This window comes from Ornithorhynchus anatinus, chromosome 8 (genome assembly GCF_004115215.2).
Source record: "Ornithorhynchus anatinus isolate Pmale09 chromosome 8, mOrnAna1.pri.v4, whole genome shotgun sequence".
NCBI classification, from domain to species: domain Eukaryota; kingdom Metazoa; phylum Chordata; class Mammalia; order Monotremata; family Ornithorhynchidae; genus Ornithorhynchus; species Ornithorhynchus anatinus.
In genome coordinates, this window is record NC_041735.1 from 34,304,157 (window position 1) to 34,321,776 (window position 17,620).

Below are 17,620 nucleotides of genomic sequence, written 5' to 3' on the forward strand. Positions count from 1 at the left end.
TTGACACATAATACCATTAAAAACATTAAGAGGAGATTATCTTCAAGTGAGGGGAGAGTAGCAATAACAAAGGTAGCAGAAAAGTGGTCAGGGGGTTAAAGGCATAGATAAAGAACCAAAATAGTATGATGGAGGGGACAGCAATTATAAATGAAACAGGAAGGATTGAAGACTTCCCATTCCTGCTCCTACTCCCTTTCCCCATTCCTGTTCCCCACTGATTTATCCAACCATTTCTCTTCCCACTTTTAAACCTTTATTGAAGGCACATCTTCTTCAAAAGGCCTTCTCTAAGGCCTTGTTTCCTTTTCTTCCACACCCTTCTGAATCACCCTCACTTGCTCTCTTTATTCATTCCCCCACCCCAGCACCATTCATTCATTCATTCATTCATTCAATAGTATTTATTGAGCGCTTACTTTGTGCAGAGCACTGTACTAAGCACTTGGAATGCACAATTTGGCAACAGATAGAGACAATCCCTGCCCACTGATGGGTTTACAGTCTAATCGGGGGAGACAGACAGACAAAAACAATAGCAATGCATAGAATCAAGGGGATGTACATCTCATTAATAAAATAAATAGGGTAATAAAAATGTATACAAATGAGCAGATGAGCACAGTGCTGAGGGGAGAAAGGGAGAGGGGAAGGAGCAGAGGGAAAGAGGGGGAAAGGGGGATAGGTGAAGGGAGGCAAAGGGGGAGGCAGAGAGGCAGCAGAGGGAGCAGAGGGAAAAGGGGAAGCTCAGTCTGGGAAGGCCTTTTGGAGGAGATGAGCTCTCAGTGGGGCTTTGAAGAGGGGAAGAGAGTTAGTTTGGTGGAGGTGAGGAGGGAGGGCATTCCAGGACAGCGGGAGGATGTGGGCCAGGGGTCGACGGCGGGATAAGCGAGAACGGGGAACGGTGAGGAGGTGGGCGGCAGAGAAGCGGAGCCTATGGGGTGGGCAGTAGAAAGTGAGAAGGGAGGAGAGGTAGGAGGGGGCAAGGTGATGGAGATCCTTGAAGCCTTGAGTGAGAAGTTTTTGTTTCGTGCAGAGGTTGATAGGCAACCACTGGAGGTTTTTAAGAAGGAGAGTGACCTGCCCAGAGCGTTTCTGCAGAAAGATGAGCCAGGCAGCAGAATGAAGAATAGACTGGAGTGGGGAAAGACAGGAGGAAGGAGATCAGAGAGAAGGCTGACACAATAATCCACAGCACTTAGGTACATTATCGCAATTCATCTGTTTATATTAACGTGAGTCTCCCTCTCTAGGTTAAAAGCTTTACTGTGGGCAGGGAATGTGTCTGTCATAGTTTAATATTCTATTCTCCCAAGTGTTTGGTACCATGCTCTCTACAAAGTAAGCACTCAATAAATGTGACTGCTCGATTAACTGATTGGGGTATAATATGCAGTGGACAAGATAGGCAGAGAAGGAAATGACCCACTCTAGCTCCTCCCTCTAGATGGCATTCACACAACTTGAGTGAGATTTAATGTGATGGTGAGGACAGGACAGGGGGCCTTTTTAACCCAGGAGTCTGTGTGCCGAGGCTTGGGTACTGGGGTTCTGGGCCACTTGGGTCTCTGAGTCTTCTGGCAGAAAGGGGTGCCCATCCGAGGACAAGGGTCTGTAGGGGACCCCGACCATAAACTCACCCAAAGAGGGTCACTTGCTGTTGAAAAGCTGGTTGGATGAGGACCAGAGGAAAGGGTTATTTGGGTCTGCTAGCTATCAGAAGTCATAACACAAAGGTAACAATCTGGAATACGTGATGGATCTCATTCATGTCTGGGTGCCTGATCCAGCCGCGTACTTGTCGGCCTAGCAATTAATTGCATCTCCCGAGATTTTCTCCAGGTAATGATAACGATAATGATGATATTGGTTGAGTGCTTCTTATGTTTCAAGCACTGTTCTAAGTACTGGGGTAGACACAAGCTAATCAGATTGGACACAGTCCCTGTCCCACATGGGGATCTCAGTCTTAATCTCCATTTTTATATGTGAGGTAACTGAGACACAGAGAAGTTGTGACATTCCCAAGGTCATGCAACAGACATTCGTCAGAGCTGGGTTTAGAACTCAGGTCCTTCTGATTCCCAGGCCCATTCTCTATCCTATAGGCCATGCGTGGGCCTCGGGTGAGGACAGAACACCCTGACTCCGTCATTATTGGACTCTTCCTTCAGCCTTAAATGTGATGCAAAAACATCAGAAAAGGGGATACGTCCTACAGTCTCCTCATTTGTAAAATGGAGATTACCGTTTCTCACGCTCTCTTGAACTGTGGAACCGACATGATGCCCCAATGATGATCTTGTATTTACCCCCATGCCCAGAACAGTGATAAACACATAGTAAGGGCTTAGCAAACATGGCAATTATTCATTATCTGATTAGGTTGCCTGTGGCACATTGTAAGTGCTAAACAACTATTAACAACAACAACTTAACAACTGTCATTATCATTCCTTAAAAGGAAGAAGGTTCCCTCATAAAACCATAACAGTTGCATCCTGCAAATTATCTTCCTTTCCCTTTTCTTCAACAACTTTCAGTCAATGTTAACCCTCTTGTCAAGAAAATCCAGTGGTTGCCAATCAACCTTTGCATCGAACAGAAACTCCTTACCCTTGACTTTAAAGCATTCAGTGACCTTGCCCGCTCCTACCTTCCCCCACTGCAGTCTCACTATTTTCTGGCCTGCACACTTTGCTCCCCTAATGTCAACCTACGCACTATGCCAATCTCTCACTCGTGTCCTGCCACTGGCCTGGAAAACCCTCCTTTTTCTATCTGACAGACAGGTACTCTCCACCTTCAAAGCTTTATTGAAGGCTCATCTCCTCCAAGAGGTCTTCCCTGTCTAAGCCCTCCTTTCTTCTTCTCCCACTGCCTTCTGCATCACCCTTGAATTTAGATTTATTACTTTTTTTGACCCCCTCCCTCAAAACACAGCACTTATGTGCATAGCTGTAATTTATTTATTTATATTAGTGACTGTCAGGCTCCCCCTGTAGACTGTAAGCTCATTGTGAGCAGGGAATGTGTCTACCAACTCTTTTGTATTGTAGCCTCCAAAGAGTTAGGTAGAGTGCTCTGCAATAGGAATCTCTCAGTAAATTCAAATGATTGATGGTTTCACTGATTTTGAATTTAGTCTGGGTAATTGTAGAACAACTGGATACCAAAGATAATAATGATAATTTTAAAAACTGTGGCATTTGTTAAGTGCTTATTATGGAGGAGCTAGAGAGAAGAGGGGGATTGAGGAGAAGCAATTGCAGCAACTTGCGGGTGTCTCGTAGCAGTATCACTTCCACATGGGGGCCTCATGTCAACAGGAAGATGTGGGGGAAGGAGGATGCTGGGCAGCATGGCGACTTGGCATGGCCTTTGTCGTGGAAGTGGCTCAGTGGTAACCTCATCACAGTGGAACTCAAAACCAAGGAAGACAAAAAGAAGGGGCTCACAAGAGGGGGCCAGACAGAACCTGACTGTGGGTGTAGCACTTAGTATCACCAAGCAGTATGTTCAATACCGAGATAAATGCAAGATACTCACATCTGACAGAGTCCATGTCCCACATGGCGATCACAGTCTAAGGGGTAGAGAGAACAGGAAGCTCACCCCCATTTTATACTCCTTTTCCCCATTAAATCAAATGGGAATAGCATTTCAACCAAGAATTTAAGAGGTGTAGGTGTCTGCCGGTGTGTCCTGAGTAATTCTTCATTCAATAGTATTTATTCAGCGCTTACTATGTGCAGAGCACTGTACTAAGCGCTTGGAATATACAAATGGGCAACAGATAGAGACAGTCCCTGCCCATTGATGGGCTTACAGTCTAATTGGGGGAGACAGACAGACAAAAACAATAGCAATAAATAGAATCAAGGAGATGTACCTCTCATTAACAAAATAAATAGGGTAATAAAAATATGTAAAAATGAGCAGACAAGCACAGTGCTGAGGGGAGGGGAAGGAAGAGGGGAGGAGCAGAGGGAAAGGGAGGGAAAAGGGGGTTTAGCTGTGGGGAGGTGAAGGGGGGTAGAGGGGCAGCAGAAGGAGCAGAGGGAAAAGGGGAAGCTCAGTCTGGGAAGGCCTCTTGGAGGAGGTGAGCTCTCAGTAGGGCTTTGAAGAGGGGAAGAGAGTTAGTTTGGCAGAGGTGAGGAGGGAGGGCATTCCAGGACAGCAGGAGGATGTGGCCCAGGGGTCGACGGTGGAATAGGCGAGAACGGGGGATGGTGAGGAGGTGGTCGGCAGGGGAGCGGACCATGCGAGGTGTGCAGTAGAAAGAGAGAAGGGAGGAGAGGTAGGAGGGGGCAAGGTGATGGGGAGCCTTGGAGCCTAGAGTGAGAAGTTTTTGTTTCGTGTGGAGGTCGATAGGCAATCACTGGAGGTTTTTAAGAAGGGGAGTGACATGCCCAGAGCGTTTCTGCAGGAAGATGAGCTGGGCAGCGGAATGAAGAATAGACTGGACTGGGGAGAGACAGGCGGAAGGGAGATCAGAGAGAAGGCTGACACAATAATCCAGCCCGGATATTATGAAAGCCGGTACCAGTAAAATAGCCGTTTGGGTGGAGAGGAAAGGGTGGAACTTGGCAATATTATAAAGGTGAGACCGGCAGGTCTTGGTGACGGATTGGATGTGTGGGGGGAATGAGAGAAATTCTTCATTCATTCAATAGTATTTATTGAGCGCTTACTATGTGCAGAGCACTGTACTAAGCGCTTGGGATGAACAAGTCGGCAACAGATAGAGACAGTCCCTGCCATTTGACGGGCTTACAGTCTAATCGGGGGAGACGGACAGACAAGAACAATGGCACTAAACAGCGTCAAGGGGAAGAACATCTCGTAAAAACAATGGCAACTAAATAGAATCAAGGCGATGTACAATTCATTAACAAAATAAATAGGGTAACGAAAATTCTTGTATTTGTGTACTTCCCTCGCTATCTTCACTGTGTTTGACCTAGTGAGAGAGGGAATGAACAAGGTAAAGTCATGTGACTGGACAGGGACGGGCAAGTGGAGGGGCAGTAGACACCAAAAGTTACCCTCTAGAATGTGAGCTCCTTATGGGCAGGGAATGTGTCTATCAACCTTGTTGTACTGGACTCTCCCAAGCACTCAGGACAGCCATTCCTTGCCTTTGCTGAGCAAGACAATACAGGAGAGATGGAAACTCAGCTGACTCTGTTATACAGAGGAGAGAAAATTAGGTGCTCACAGACCCAATTCATGATGACTGTGGGGAGAGCCAGCCTAGTGATCTCGAAGTGCTGGAATGAACTCAGAATGTCTAAGGCTGAACTCAGCATGTCTAAGACTGAGCTCCTTATCTTCCCTCCCAAACCCTGCCTCTCCCTGACTTTCCTGTCACTGTGGGCGGCACTACCATCCTTCCTGTACCACGACCCGCAACCCTGGTGTCATCTTTGACTCCGCTCTCTCATTCTCCCCACACAACCAATCTGTCAGCAAAACCAGCTGGTCTCACCTCCACAACATCACCAAGATGTGCCCTTTCCTCTCCATCCAAACCGCTACCTTGTTGGTACAATCTCGCATCATACCCCACCTGCATCAGCATCCTTTCTGATCTTCCCTCCTCTTGTCTCTCCCGGCTTCAATCTATACTTCACTCCTCTACCCAGATTATCTTTCCACAGAAACACTCACTCCCCTCATCAAAAACCTCCAGTGGTTGCCTGTCAACCTTCACATGAAGCAAAAACACCTCACTCTTGGTTTCAAATCTCTCCATCCCTTGCCCCTCCTACCTCATCTCCCTTCTCTCCTCCTGCATCCCACCCTGTACACGCTGCTCATCTGCCACCACTAACCTCCTCAATGGACCTCGTTCTCACCTGTCCTGCCGTCGACCCCTGGTCCACATCTACCACTGACCAGGAATGCCCTCCCTTCTCACATCTGCCAAATTAACTCTCTTCCCCTCTTCAAAGCCCTACTGAGAGCTCACCTCCTCCAGGAGACCTTCTCAGACTAAGCCCTCCCTTTAGATCTGCCCCTCCTCCCCTCTCTTTACCCCCTTCCCCTCCCCACAGCACATATATAGCATATATTATTTTTTACTCTATTTTATTAATGATGTGTATATATCTATGATTCTATCTATCTATTTTGATGGTAATTGTTGCCTGTCTACTTGCTTTGTTTTTCTCTCTGTCTCCCCCTCTTAGACTATGAACACCTTGTTGTGCAGGGATTGTCTCTATCGTTTGCCAAACTGTACAACCCGTGCTTAGTACAGTGCTCTGCGCACAGTAAGCAACCAGTAAATATGAATGAATGAATAAATGAATGAATAAAGATTTTATAGTTGGATGGCTTTGGTGTTTGTGATCACTTATTGCCCCCTAAGAATAATGTTTGTTAGGTGTGTTCTATGAACCAGGCACTGTACTAAGCAGCAGGATAGACATAAGATCATCCAGCTAGACAGAGTCCACGGAACCCATGGGGCTTGCAAACTCTAAACCCTATTTTACAGCTGAGGAAGCTGAGGTACAGAGAGGTTAACTGACTTGCCCAGAGTCACTCAGCAGACAAGTGGTAGGGCCATGATTAGAACCCAGGACCTCTATTCTCAGGCCTGGGATCTTTCCACTAGGCCACACTGCTTCCCCATGTTGATGGTGAGTATGGTTCAGACATTATATGAACAGAACTGCTCAAGGACTCAGATGAGTTACTTTTGGAAGGACCATGCACCATGACCATGGGGAAGTTTGGACTCGGCTACCCTTCTGTGGATCTTCAGTTTGGCTGCAAGTGTATTACTTCATGCTGTTCTACCTCATTAGCTCTCGAAGAGACAGAAATATATTCTCTCTCTTTTGAAATCACCATACACCCCCACACACCTATACATGTATCTCTCTTCAATAGGGATACACTGTTACATGTATGTTTCTATATGTGTTCACATAGCTTTGAGACATTTATAGGTAAGTGTAAATCAGTGAGTGCATTATTAAGGTCAGTATATTAGACATGTATATCTGCGTGATGAGGAAATAGAGAATGTGTCTCAGTTCTGCTGTGGTAACGCATCGCAAGTTCCACACTCAGGTAATCAACCCATCAGTGGTACTTGCTTAATGCATACTATATGTAAAGCTGAGTTGCCTAGTGGAAAGAGACCAGGCCTGGGAGTCAAGAAGCTCCGGGTTCTAATCCTGCCCATGACATTTTCCTGCTGTGTGACCTTGGGCAAGAAACTAAACTTCCATATGCCTCAATTTCCACATCTGTGAAGTGAGGATTCAATAGCTATCTTCCCTCCTACTTAGAATGTGAGCCCCATGAGGGTTATGGGCTGTGTCTGACCTTGTATCTACCCCAGCACTTAATGCGGTACATGGCACTTAGAAAGAGCTTAACAGATGTCACGATAATTATCATTACTTATATTACCGTTATCATTATGATGTTCATTATTATTATGATTTGGTTCAGAAAGCCAGATGAGTTGTGGCCCAGCTGAATCCGACTGATTGCTATTATACACCGACAAAGGTGGTTTCTGGAAACTGGGGACTCCCCATCTCCTGTTCATTCCTGACAGTGCCAGGATCCTGCTAGTGAAAAGAAAATCACTGGCCTGGAGGGAGACGAGCACATGAAACCCTTCTCTATAAACATCCACCTGGCCACCACACTGGGCCAAGAAAAGTTTGGTTCTGGAATCAAATGGCAGCAGGGTGACTTTCTCCTACTTCACCTATTTTCGGGAGCCAAAGGGTTCATGTAGACCTGGACCAGGCTAGTCAACAAAATCAGTAGGAAACATGACTATGAGAAGTGGCCATTCCCCCAGATCCTGACAATGATACTGCCCCAACACCCTGGCCAGACCAGGGCAGATTTCCCATCCTTCCTTGGTCCCTCTACCCTCTAGGAGTTTGACTGGCTGTACTGAGAGAACTGCCTGCTTCTGATTGTATCCTGAGTCACTTTCTCCATCATTTTCCTAGCTTCCAGCTGTATATCCAGCACAGGCTTCTCCCTCCCAGATTTGGGGATCTCTCAGCAGAGAGACAGCCCAGTTCCCACAACACCCATAGCCCCTGGATTTTTAGCAAGTCTCTCTAATTTGTGGTTGAGACAAACACTTTCTCACTTCTTCCCATCCCTCTGCTGGTTCCAGAGCGCCAGGCCCACCTCCACTAGGGCTGACCACAGACTGAGAAGGGAACAGGATGGTTTTAGGGCCACTAGACTGGGTTTTTCCTGAAATGAAAAGGTTACTGCTGACTTTCTCTCTTCTCTCTTGACGGCTGATTAATAGGCAAACTCTGTCACCCAAACACTCTTACACAGAAATGTTTTCACCAACACACACAAACACACACACACACAAATGACACCAACATACACACATACACACACAAATGTATCTGGCAAGACAATTACAGTCTCATTTCACCTCCCACCAGAAACAATCTAGTGCCTCAACAGTTCACTGGACTAAACTATTCCCAAATCTCCAAAAGAATGATTTAACAGTTTATGTTCTTAAAAATTGCATTTGGGCTTTGAATAGATTCCAACAGTCCTTCAGACTGCTGTTTCATCTTAATCCACTTCTCCCTCTTTCCTTCTCCTCTCTTTACCCAGGGGTCCAGCAGGCATGGGATATCTTCACTAATTTTCCTTGAATACAGTTCCTTCCAAGTCCTCGTTGTCTACATCTTCTGCTGAATCCTCAGCGAGCATCAGTTTCAAATGATTCTGATTCCTTCCACAGATTTGCTCCTGCATATTATAACTTCCTAGGGCCATGATGCCATTTCCCTTAAAAAGACCTCCTTTCTACTTTTCATTGAACTCAAATTGGGTTAATTTAACTTTAACAAATCATTTGCAATCTGGTTTTACCACAGCCTGGTCAGCCCGCCTCTGTTCATCTTCTTCTAGCCCAGTGGTTTCATTTCCAGATTTGCTAAATGACTCGTCCTGACAAGCGATGGCACTTCAACTGCTTAAAGAGTGATTTCACAAATTAATATTGCCATGTGGTAGGCAGACCCCATCTTGAATGTGAGTATTCTTTTTATCCTTCTAATAATTTGTGGAACACATACTTATATTCACTCCCAAACTGTACCAGGAACTACATGACCAATTCAAAGACAGGATTTACTGAGTGACCAAACTCTCCTTTTGTTCTGTGATCTTGTATTGGAGCAGTCTTTCTTTGCTATATAACTTTATTCAGTTTAGATTGATACTTATGATTTTATTTACTAATTGGACCATCTTTAAGCTTTCACAAAATGCTTTTTAATTATGTTTCTTATATGAAATGGAAGTCTGTATGGCTTGTTCTCCTGGTACGTCCTGGGATCTCCTGATTGAGGACATGATGAGACAGAAACATTTCTGAGATCAGTTCTCTCGCTCCTCATAAGTCAGTAAAGTGTGCTTTATTAGAAAGAGCCCGGGCTTGGGAGTCAGAGGATGTGGGCTCTAATCCTGGCTCCACCACCTTGTCTTCTTTGCGACCTGGGGCAAGTCACTTAACTTCTCTGTGCCTCCGTTACCTCATCTGTAAAATTGGTATTAAGACTGTGAGCCCCACGTGGGACAACCTCATGAGCTTGTATCTACTTCAGTACCTACAATAGTACTTGGCACATATTGAATGCTTAACAAATACCATAATTATTAATTATTATTATTACTAGATAGAAAATGGCATCCAATGATTCATGCCAGTTTGGGGTGACATAAGAGCAATTAATGTCCCTGTGGTTACGAAGTCCTCATTTTTCTTCAGATGATGTCCCTGCCTGCTTTTCCTGGTCCGGGTGATCTACCAGAGCACACCCCTTATCTTGATGCTTCCATATCCCAGCTCAGGCTTAAGGCATCTCCAGTGATCAGAGGCAGAGTGTCCCATTGCATCAGTGACATCCTGTAAAATACTAGGAAGGTTCAATCCTAACCAAACAATTCCCAGGCAGATGAATGCCCAGTAGAATCAGCTACTCAGACACAATTGGTAAAATCTGAAACAGTTCTCTTCTGATCATACTCGCTATCACAAAATGACCCTTCTTGCAAATGCCTAAATCCTAAGAATCCAAATACTGAAACGTTCTTGAGTCCCTTCAGAAGAAAACAATTTGCATTAAAACAGAAATCCACAATTTTTCTTTGCCATTCATTTTTTTCTTTGTAGTGCTTGGCAATTAAGCACCCCACCATGTTATGCTGCACCTTTCTCCCAAATAAATTATTCCAAAATTAGCTCTTAATAGACATGTTACAGTTTAGGTTTTTATTCTAAGCTCACTGTAATCTTCCAAGCAGTTCCAAGCACAATGATCTGCATATAAAGTCTTGTATTATGCGGTCCAGTCATCTGGACCCACAGTGACTCCACAGAGGCACCTCTCCCAGAACGCCCCACTCCATCTGCAATTCTGTAGTGTATCCATAGAGATTTCTGGTCAAAATATGGAAATGGTTTACCAAAGCCTTCTTACCCGCAGTTGACTAGAGTTTCTGCCCTCGAATCTCTCTCATGCAGCTGCTGCCCAGCACAGGTGAGTTTTGACTTGTAACTGATTGCCTTTCACTCACTAGCCACTGCCCAAGCTAGGAATAGAAAGGGTATGCCTCTGCTTGACTCTCCCTCACATAATAGATACTGGTAGAATAATGGAAATTCTCCGGGTGTGATAACAATAATGATGGAATTTGCTAAGCTCTTACTATGTACTAAGTCATTACAGTATGCTTTAGTGGATAGAGCCCGGGCTTGGGAGTCAGAGGACATGGATTCCAATCCTGGCTCCACTACCTTGCCTGCGGTGTGACCTCTGGCAAGCCACTTAACTTCTCTGGGCCTGGGTTACCTCATCTGTAAAATAGGTTAATAATAATAATAATAATAATGTTGGTATTTGTTAAGCGCTTACTATGTGCCGAGCACTGTTCTAAGCGCTGGGGTAGACACAGGGGAATAAGGTATTAAGACTGTGAGCCCAACTTGGGACAACCCCATGAGCTTGTATCTATTTCAGTGCATGAAATAGTGCTTGGCACATATTTGTGCTTAACAAATACATAATTATTAATTATTATTATTACTACATGGAAAATGGCATCCAACGACTGATGCCAGTTTGGGGTGAAATAATATCAATTAATGTCCTTGTGGTTGGGAAGTCCTCATCTTTCTTCAGATGATGTTCATGCCTGTTTTTCCTAGACCAGGTGATCTGTCAGATCATGCCCCTTATATTGATGCTTTCATATCCCAGCTCAGGCTTAAGTCGTCTCTGGTGATCAGAGGCAGAGTGTCCCATTGCATCAGTGACATCCTGTAAAATCCTAGGAAGGTTCTATCCTAACCAAATGATTGCCAGGCAGATGAACGCCCAGTGAAGTCAGCTACTCAGGCACAATTGGTAAAATCTGAAAGAATTCTCTTCTGATCATACTCACTATCACAAAATGACCCTTCTTGTAAGTGCCTAAATCCTAAGAATCCGAATACTAAAACTTGCCTGAGTGCCTTCCGAAGAAAACACAATTTGCATTAAAAGAGAAATCCACAATTTGTCTTTGCCATTTTTTTTTTTTGGAGTGCTTGACAATTTAGCACCCCACCATGTTATGCTGCACCCTTCTCCCAAATAAATCAATTGAAAATTAACTCTTAAGAGATATGTTAATGTCTAGGCTTTTATTGTAAGCTCACAGTACTCTTCCAAGCACAGTGATCTGCATATAATGTCTTGTCGTATGCTGTCGAGCCTCTGGGCCCATAGTGACTCCACAGACACGCCTCTCCCAGAATGCCCCACTCTCCATCGGCCATTCTGGTAGCTGTATTCATAGAGGTTTCTTGGTAAAAATATGGAACTGGTTTACCATAGCCTTCTTACCCACAGCACACTAAAGTTTCTGCCCTCGAATCTCTCTCAGGCAGCTGCTGCGCAGCATGGGTAAATTTTGACTTGTAACAGACTGCCTTCCACTTGCTAGCCACTGCCCAAGCTAGGAATAGAAAGGGTATGCCTCTGCTTGACTCTCCCTCACATGGCATATACTGGTAGAGTACTGGAAATTCTCCAGGTGTGATAATAATTACAATGGCATTTGTTAAGCTCTTACTATGTACCAAGCATTGTTCTAACTGTGCAGTAGATACAAGAAAATGAGGTTATCCTGCTTGGGGGTCACAGTCTTATTGTTCATTTTACAGATGAGATAACTGAGGCAGAGAAGTTAAGTGACTTGACCAAGGCCAAACAGCAGACAAGCGGCAGAGCCAGGAGCAGGACCCACGTCCTCTGCCTCCCAAGCCCGTGGTCCTTCCCCTAAGCCACACTGCTTCTCTAATCCTGAGAGGGGCTGCATATAATATAGACTCATTAATACCATGGAAAGATTGATTTAAATGATTATGAGGTTTTAAAGAGAAGGTGTATTCTTCATGTAAATAATGTCTGAACTCTTGTTCAACTTCATCTTTCTCCACTGCACTCTTTCACACCTTTACGTCACCCCATTTCTCTGCCTGTCTGTACTCCCCAGTGCAAATGTCCTCTCTGATTCCTTAAGTCGTCGGATTTCTAAATCAATCCATCTCCCCAAATTTCCTCCCATTATTCCACTCCCTCTCAAGATGTCTCCTTACTTCTAGCAAACGCACCGATTAATATGTCTTTTTAAAGTAACTTTATTGTACAGAGTAGGCAGCCCTGCACCTCACACAAATTCCTTAGAGTCTCTTTTATTTCCTGCTTGTGTCACCCCTCAGGTTGCCTCCTCGAATGAATGGTAAAACTGATCGCTCCATCCATCAGTGGTATTTATTGAGAGCTTATTTAGTGCAGGGAACTGTGTTAAGCTCTGGGGAGAGGAGAATGCAGAAGTCTAGTGTGAGAGAGTGAATACTGCCCCAGGGTCCAGAGGTCTGTGGACTGCTGGTAAATCAAGGGTCCATGTCCATGTGTCCACAAAGAAACTCCCTGGCAGTTTAGTTTTGGCCACGGTTAATTTGACAATGTTATTTAAGTGCTTAATGTGGGCCAGACACTGTTCTAAGTTCTGGAATAGATATAAGGTGATCAGGTGGGACACAGTCCAAGTCCCACGTGGACCACACGGTCTCAAACTCCATTTTAAACATGACATAACTGAGGCAAAGAAAATTGAAGTCACTTTCCAAGGGTCACACAGCGAACAAGTGGTGGTGCTTGGATTAGAACCCAGGTCCTCAGACTCCCAAGCCTGCACTTCTTCCACTTGGCCACACTGCTTCTGTCCTTATGGTCCCTCCCTAGGTTGGGAAAATCGCCATACCGTTCACAGGCGTGGGATCATTCTGTGCCCTCAGTGGCTCTGGGTACAATGTCCCCTATTTTTCTGAGGTTGCCATGGGACAGACTTCAGAAGTTCATCCCCCCACTTAAGCTGAGGTCTCATAGAGGCCTCAGAACCTCTTCACTATGCCTTTCAATCACCCTTTCTCTCCTTTGTCTTTTCCTGTAACTCTGGTGACCTCAGCTCCACGGCTGTGGTCAACTGACTCATGAATGCCTGATTGGTCTCCTTAACCTTCTGGAGGCTCTATCCTCTTCCATTAAGGCTGTGATGTCAGTCATATTTACTGAGCATTTACTGTGTGCAGAACACTATACTAAGAACTTGGGAGAAAACAATACAACACTATGCCAGACACATTCCCTGCCCACAGTGAGCTTAGAGTCAAGAGCCAGAGACAGACATCAATATAAATAAATAAATTACATATTCGTACTTGAGTGCTGTGGGGCTTAGAGTGGGGATGAAGAAAGGGAGTAATTCAGGGCATGCAGAAGGGAGAGGAAGGAGAGGAAAGGAGGACTTAGCCAGGGAAGGCCTCTTGTAGATGTGCCTTCAACAAGACATTGAAGCGGGGGAGAGTAACTGTCTGTTGGATTTTAGGATGGAGGGGGTTCCAGGCCAGAGAAAGGATGTGAGGAAGAAGTCTGTGGCAAGATAGACGAGACTGCGGTACAATGAGAAAGTTAGCATTAGAGGAGGGAAGTGTGTGGGCTGTGTTGTACTAGAAAGATAGCAAAGAGCAGTAGGAGGGAGCAAGATGATTGAGTGCTTCAAAGCCAATGGTGAGGAGTTTCTGCTTGGAGAGGTGGAGTGGGGAAATGTCTTGAACGTTTTTGTAGAAAAATGATCTGGTCTGGAAAGTGAAGTATGGACTTGGGAGGGGAGAGGAGACAAGAGTCTGGGATGTCAGCAAAGAGACTGATGCAGTAATCAAGGTAGGATAGGATAAGTGGTTGTATTAACATGGTAGCAGTTTAGATGGAGAGGAAACGGCAGATTTTAGCGGTGTCGTGAAGGTGGAATTGACAGAATTTTGTGGTGAATTAAATATGTGGGTGTCATCCGTCGCCGGGGACAGGTTCCCTCGAATCGGTGCGGCGAGAGAGAGAGAGAGAGAGAGAGAGAGAGGCCCGGGATGGAAAACCTGAGTTTTGTATAGAAATTATTCCGCGGGGCGAATTGAATTAATTATTTAGACGCGGCAATCGGCCCTCCCTTTTGGGGGAAACATGGTGTTAAAGCTCTCCCTTTGGGAGGAATATGGTGTTAAAGCTTCCCTAATGGGAGGAGTACACTGATATGTTACTTGTGTGGGGCCGGAGACCCGAGCCCACTTATGATTTTCTCAAACCGTGGCTGGCTCCCACCATGTGCTCGCCCCACCCAGGAGGAATCCGCCTTTGCATTAAATACACTTATGCGTTAAACACTAATGAGTTACATACACTTATGCGTTACATACACTTATGTGTTACATACACTAATGCGTTAAACCCAGTTATGCATTACCCACTTATGGTTACTCGCGCTTGGTGAGGCGGCTGGCTCCCACCATATTCACGAGCCACTGGGGAGGCACCCACTTAGACATCAAATCCATTTAAACGTTACATACCCATGGTGAAGCGTCTGGCTTCCAACCCCAGGAGATCTCAGCAGGACAGGAGACTCACCCATCCCACGGCTCCTCACTTGGTGCAGGCAGAGTGGAATTGTCATGCTCTGGACAGAGGCGACCTGCAGCCGGCTGCTGCAAGTCCAGTTCCTCTGCACAGAAGGTTAGAGGTGGCAGGTATTTATCACCTGTGCCCTTAGGCCATTCCAGCTTCCGGCCTCAGTTTATCCAATCTCTGCCCTCCCCCCTCCTAAATTCCTAAATTTATTGGCACGGGGGCGAGAGGCACCTTCTGTATTCCCAGCTTGGGCTGTAAATCTGGCAGTTTCGGTTGTGGGGGCAGTGTCCCACCCTCACTTCCGAGTTCCTGCTGGCTCAGGAGGTCACGAGGTAGCATTTAACCTTGAGATGGTCAGTACACCAGGGTCACCTGGGACAGTGGGTTAAGTGAGAGGGAGGAGTCAAGGATAAGGCCCAGTTTACGGGCTTGTGAGACAGGAATGGTGGTGGTGCTGTCTATGGGAAAGTCAGGAGGAGGACAGGGTTTAGGTGGGAAGATGAGGAGGTCTGTTTGAGCATGTTGAGAATGAGGATATCCAAGTAGAGATATCTTGAAGGCTGATAGAGACGTGTGACTGCAGAGGGAGAGAGATGGTAGCCGGAGATGTAGATTTGAGTATCATCTGCATAGAGTTGGTAGTTGAAGCCATGGAAGCAAATGAGTTCCCCAAGGGAATGGGTAGAGAAGGAGTATAGAAGGGGACCCAGAACTGAGCCCTGAGGGAAACCCACAGACAGGGGGTGGGGAGGAGAAGAGAAGCCAGTGAAAGAGACTGAGAATGAGCAGCCAGGAAGACAGGGGAGAACTAGGTTCATGCGCATGGCCTCCTTGTCCTCCAAGAGGACCCTTATATCTTCCATTAATGCTTGAAATAGAATGGCCCCTTTTTGTCCCTGCTCACCTTATTAACTGGAAAGCAAGCCTCCTCTACTCAGTGAGTAAATACCCCCTAGGGCGCACCCGATGACCACTGTTGGCCCCCTTTTGGAGTCCCTTTACATCCTAGATTGACATCTTGTCTGACCTTGTGGGGTGCCTTGAGTTTTGAAGGGCCCACACCAATTCCGAATGCCACCGAAGACTCACGCCTGCAGGGCTGGTGGTCGGTCTGTAGTCTTGCTCATCCTCACTAGGTGATCAGTTCAAGACCTGGGTCTTACTTTCAGGATCGTGCTCAGAGAGCCATGATTTAAGCCCAAATCTCCAGTGGACCCTCCCGCAGAACAGGAAGAGGAGTCCATGGATCGAGTAAGCAGGACTTTATTGCCTAATGGAGTAGCCCAGCAGGCTGCCTGTTCCAGGACAGAGTTTAGCACTATACCCCATTACTTCTCCCTGGCCTCAGGTGACTCCATCGAGGTATCAGCCTTATCTAGATTTGGCTAATTGTGTCTCCTCAATCTCTCTTCCTAGGTTACTTCTCCCTTGTCTCTCATCTGGACTCTCTGGTCTCTTCTCCAGTCCTTCCAGCACACAGTATGCACTCAATGAATATGACTGAATGATTGAATGATTGGGTGGATTCCTTTCTACACTGATTTGTCTTCAGGTAAGCAGAAGGAGTATGCTATAATATACACAAGAACCCTTTCATTTTCAACATTTCACTCTCATCAGCATTATTCATTGAAAGTTTATTATGTGCAAAATAGTCTGCTAAATACTGGCGGGGAAAGGACATGAGATAGATACAGGAGAAGGGCAGCCTCCAGTGATCATGAATGAGTCAAGCTGTGCCCACTGGATGACTATGCCCCAACTGCAACAGGGGCCTGTGCGAGCCATGGTTGAGAGTTGGGAGTAGATTCTCTCCAAGATGTTGGTTCCCGGAGATCAGGTTGATCACTGGGGGATTTTAGCTCAAAATACCCCTGGCCCATGGCTGCAGCTGCCATACAGCACTGCTCTTCAAAGGAATCTTTCGATTTACAAATGACCTGTCAGTTGATTATTTTGTCCACATTGGAGGCTATGTTATTCGACTGAGGGTATCCTGGACACTAAGGAAGGAGAAGGACGCTACATCCCATGACAAATTCCTTAAATTTGGTCTTATTATCTGACTCATGGTCCATCTTAAAATTACTCAGTACACTGTGTCTCAAAAACTAGAAAAGTGAATCACACTTTTATGTTTGTGTGATCACTGGGATCACCTCAGTTCTTCCCCTGGATGAAAATGGCCATAGAGTCACTTTAGGAGAGGTCGGACCTCCAGTTATGTCAGCTGCATCCCAAGGCCCTCCACGGTTTCTCTTCCAGGAACAGGACAGAATTTGAATGTCATATAAGCCCCTGAACTGCAGTGAGATCATAGAGAATCCTGTCAGTCACCCTCCCGTCTCTTCACCCTCCTCCCTTGGTATCCTAGGCAGATTTGTCCCTCGAACAGTCAGCAGTTCACTGACGCTCTACCTCAGCCACACGGACAGGTTAGAATGCTACTGGGTTTTTAACACTTGAATCTACATGATCTCTAACAAATGAATGGGTTAATGTGAAATGATTCCTCTATAAAAATGTCTTGACCTTTACTTTCATACATTTCCCTTTCCCAGGACCCTACTTTCCTGTAGGTATCG